The sequence below is a fragment of the Hylobates moloch genome, unplaced genomic scaffold, assembly GCF_009828535.3.
Source record: "Hylobates moloch isolate HMO894 unplaced genomic scaffold, HMol_V3 SCAFFOLD_18, whole genome shotgun sequence".
NCBI classification, from domain to species: Eukaryota; Metazoa; Chordata; class Mammalia; order Primates; family Hylobatidae; genus Hylobates; species Hylobates moloch.
In genome coordinates, this window is record NW_026652293.1 from 62,255,481 (window position 1) to 62,260,394 (window position 4,914).

A 4,914-nucleotide genomic window follows, 5' to 3' on the forward strand; every position below is an offset into this window, starting at 1 on the left:
ATCTCGGCTCACCACAACCTCCACCTCCTGGGTTCAAGCGATTCTTCTGTCTCAGCCTCCCGAGTAGCTGGGATTATAGGCAAGTGCCACCACGCGTGGCTAATTTTGTGTTTTTAGTAGAGACAAGGTTTCTCCATGTTGGTCAGGCTGGTCTCGAACTCTTGACCTCAGGTGATCTGCCTGCCTCGGCCTCTCGAAATACTGGGATTACAGGTGGGAGCCACCGCGCCTGGCCAATGATGTGGTCTTAAAGCACTACAAAAGTGATTAAGGAAAATAGGTGGCCAAGCTGATGTTATGGCTTTGTTTGCGGCCATATCATCTGATCATATCACATAAAACATGACAAAAATAAGAGTTAAGTTTCAGACTAAGTGATGAAATTTGCCATAAAACTTGACTTTGAGCAATGTTTTAAAGAAATTCAGTTTAAGAGAGAGAGGAAACTTGTTTATCCTTATTAGTCTAGATGCAGGGCATTAATGTTAATGGGGATTTATTAAACTGTTTGGCATATTTATCAAGAAATAGCAAAACCCAAATCAAAACAATTTATCAGGCAGGCTTAGCAAACATTTCAATTTAACAGATGTCTGAGTAGCTATCATGTGCAAGGTCAGCCTCTCTGTTAACTGAAAAATGGAGGTACCAGTTGAACAAATCTGGATGTGTGATATTCACTCTCCATCAAATAGGCCTCATAACCTCTTCCTAAAGTGGGTGCCATCTAGGAACAATTAGAGGGCTTAGTTGAAGTAGTGCTAAGTGTAACAGCATTTTCTATTTGCTTATAGTTTCTGAACCGCACTTAAACACCCTCCTCATGCCAGGCACGGTGGCTCACGCCTGTAATCCCAGCACTCTGGAAGGCTGAGGCGGGTGGATCACCTGAGGTCAGGAGCTCGAGACCAACCTGGCCAACATGGTGAAACCCTGTCTCTACTAAAAATACAAAAATTAGCCGGGCATAGTGGTGGGTGCCTGTAATTTCAGCTACTCAGGAGGCTGAGGCAGGAGAATCGCTTGAACTCGGGAGAGGCAGAGGTTGCAGTGAGCCGAGATCGCACCACTGCACTCCAGCCTGGGAAACAGAGACTCCGTCTCAAAACAAAACAAAACAAAACAAACAAAAAAACACTCTCCTCTTTGAATTTGCAGAACACTGAATCTAGAGGTAGGACGCTATGCTCCACCACCCAAAGTGATTGCCAGTTTCTCTGCCAGGAGTACTTTGGGTATTCTTCATTAAGAGGCTAGATCCATGGTATTACTGTCCACAGGAATTTCTTAAACGATTGCACACACAAGCAGGAGAATCTAGAGCAAACATTGCTGATCTTCAACATACTAGCAAACATTTCCATTCAATGATGTTGAGTCCCCACTATAAGCAGGGCATCTATTAACTGAAAAATGGAGTTATCAGGTGAACACCACCTCTACCTAACTTATCAATGAATCTCTGGTATCTAGCACAATGCCTGGCATACAATATGTATTTTTACAAGTGGTAGCTTTTATTATTCTCTGATTTCTTCTTTTTTTTTTTTTTTTTTTTGAGACGGAGTCTTGCTCCGTCGCCCAGGCTGGAGTGCAGTGGCGCAATCTTGGCTCACTGCAAGCTCCGCCTCCCGGGTTCACGCCATTCTCCTGCCTCAGCCTCTCCGAGTAGCTGGGACTATAGGCGCCCGCCGCCACGCCCGGCTAATTTTTTGTATTTTTAGTAGAGACGGGATTTCACCGTGGTCTCGATCTCCTGACCTCGTGATCCGCCCGCCTCGGCCTCCCAAAGTGCTGGGATTACAAGCGTGAGCCACCGCACCCGGCCCCCTGATTTCTTCTTTTCTTTTCTCCTTCCTTCCTTCCTCCTTCCCTCCCTCCCTCCCTCTCTCCCTCCCTCTCTCTCTCTCTTCTTCCTTCCTTCCTTCCTTCCTTCCTTCCTTCCTTCCTTCCTTCCTTTCTTCTTTCTTTCTTCCTTTCGACACAGTCTCACTCTGTCACCCAGGCTGGAGTGCAGTGGCACAATCTCGGCTCACTGCAACCTTCGCCTCCTGGGTTCTAGCGATTCTCCTGTGTCAGCCTCCCAAGTAGCTGGGATTACAGGCATGCGCCACCATGCCTGGCTAATTTTTGTACTTTTTTATAGCAGGTGGGATTTCGCCATATTGGCCAGGCTGGTCTCAAACCCCTGACCTCAGGTGATCCGTCCGCCTCGGCCTCCCAAATTCCTAGGATTACAGGCATGAGCCCGCCTCGGCCTCCCAAATTCCTAGGATTACAGGCGTGAGCCACCATGCCCAGACCCTGATTTCTTCTTGTGTCTACTCCCACCCTCCCTCTGAAAATGTCCCAGAGCCCAAGAATCTATTAGCATTTTACTGTAGCTTTGTTTTGGCTTAACACTGATTGTAACCTAAGGGCAAATCTGCTGCCACACTGTGGCAGCAAAGAAATGAAAAGAAGTGTCTGGCAGAGTAGGGGAGAAATTGTGCTTGCTCCTTCTCAAAAGGTTCACCTTTTCTATTTCACCTTCATCATTCACAAGAAGGTGAAATGATGCCAGCAGCGAGGAGGATCTACAGGACTTTTGAAAAGAAATGTACTGACCTTTGGCTGTAAAAACTGTGTCATGAGAACAGAAAGCCCTGGGAGAGTAAGTCAGAAAATAGAGAAAAGGGGAAGGGAAAATAACTCCTGGCCTGCCTCCAATTCATTTAAATATTGCTCAGAGCTCAGCAGAGTGGGATGAGAGACACTGGCAAGAGGCTGTGCTGCAGTTAATGAGAGAATCTCAGGTGTCCTTATAATGACACTGTTCTGGATGGCAGCTTGGATGAGCACTTCACATAAATGCAAGGCCATTTCAGGACTCCCCAGCTGCAGTCAGCAGGCCCTCTGTGTGCTTTGGCGTCTGCAGCTGGAAGGAAGCCTGCACAGCTCCCTTCTGTCCTCTCATTGTTCACAGGACAGCCATTCATGGGATCTATGGTGCACTCTGTGCTAGGGCAGAATGCCAGGGAAGAGCTGCTTGTCTTCAGCGCCCTTGCTGGGAACCACACGCCAGAACCCGACCATGCCATGCTTTGTGCTTCAGGCAGCAGGACCCCACCCCTAACAGAGTCTCAAGTCAGACACTAAGCGATGATCACGATTTGGGAACTCAGCCAGGAAAGAAAAGACATACAGCTTGAAAACAATGTGGAAAACAGCTGAGAAAGAGAGGAAGATAAGAAATAAAGAGGGCTCTCCAAAGAGTGAGCCCTTTGGTTGTGACAGGTTCTCAATAGTACCAAAATCCATGAACTTTTTTTTTTGAGGATTCAAAAAAGTTTATAATTAAAGAGAAATGTTTGTAGTTAAGGAGACAGTTTTCTGTCCTTTGGGAGATGGGGTTTGTTTGTTTGTTTGTTTTTGATTTCTCTGTTATGCCTTTATATAACAAGCCCTTAACAAAGGTAATGATCATGAAGTAGATTACTATATGTACAGCACACTATGTTTCTGGGCATTTACTTATAGCTTGATATTTTCCCAAACTGCTTTACCTTTTTCTTCTTAGCTTGAGCAGAAATTACAGTATCTTGTCCCTCGTTATACTTACCTATGGTTTTATTTATTATTATTTTTTAGATGGAGTTGCGCTCTTGTCACCCAGGCTGGAGAGCAATGGTGTGATCTTGGCTCACTGCAACCTCTGCCTCCCAGGTTCAAGTGATGATTCTCCTGCCTTAGCCTCCTGAGTAGCTGAGATTATAGGCTCCTGCCACCATGCCCAGCTAATTTTTGTATTTTTGGTAGAGACAGGGTTTCGCCATGATGGCTGGGCTGGTCTCGAACTCCTGATCTCAGGTGATCCATCTGCCTCAGCCTCCCAAAGTGCTGGGATTACAGGCATGAGCCACCACGCCTGGCCTATTCTTCTTTTTTTAAATCTAAATTTTATTTTTAGAGATAGGGTCTCACTCTGTTGCACAAGCTGGAATGCAGTGGCACAATCATGGCTCACTGCAGCCTTGAACTTCTGGGCTCAAATGCTACTCCCACTTCTAACTCCTGAGTAGCTGGGAATATAGGCACATGCCACCATGTCTGGCTATTTTTTAATTTTTTTAAATTTTTTAATTTTTTTTTTTTTTTTTGTAGAGACAGGGTGTCACTATTTTGCCTAGGGTGGTCTCGAACTCATGGCCTCAAGCAATCCTCCCAAAATTCTGGGATTACAGGCATCAACCACCACACCTGGCCTGGTTTTATTCTGGGAGGCAAAAGTATTTTACCAACATAAATTTATGAGCCATCAGAACAACTTGTGAGTTAATTCAGATTTGAGCTTTGTTCTATAGAAAGTCACAAACTTTGAAACATTGATAAATCCAGTAATATTGGCTTAATCAAGAAAGAGCATTTTATGGCACGAAGTAGGTAGGCATTAAAAATTGCCTTTCAAAAAAACTTTGGACACACTTTTAGAAGCATAAGTCTCATTTTAAAAAACTTCAAAAAAACAAGAATAATTCAAAACACAAAAGTTGGTGCATTGAGTTAATGTTTGTGACCCTCCTCCAATAAATTCATCCTTAAAAGTCCTACAGGTAGTTGAGTTGAAATCTCCTCGGCCGGGCACGGTGGCTCACGCCTGTAATCCCAGCACTTTGGGAGGCTGAGGCGGGCGGATCACGAGGTCAGGAGATTGAGACCATCCTGGCCAACACAGTGAAACCCCGTCTCTACTAAAAATACAAAAAATTAGCTGGGCGTGGTGGTGGGCACCTGTAGTCCCAGGTACTCGGGAGGCTGAGGCAGGAGAATGGCTTGAACCCGGGAGGTGGAGCTTGCAGTGAGCCGAGATTGCGCCATTGCACTCCAGCCTGGGCGACAGAGTGAGACTCCGTCTCAAAAAAAAAAAAAAAAAAA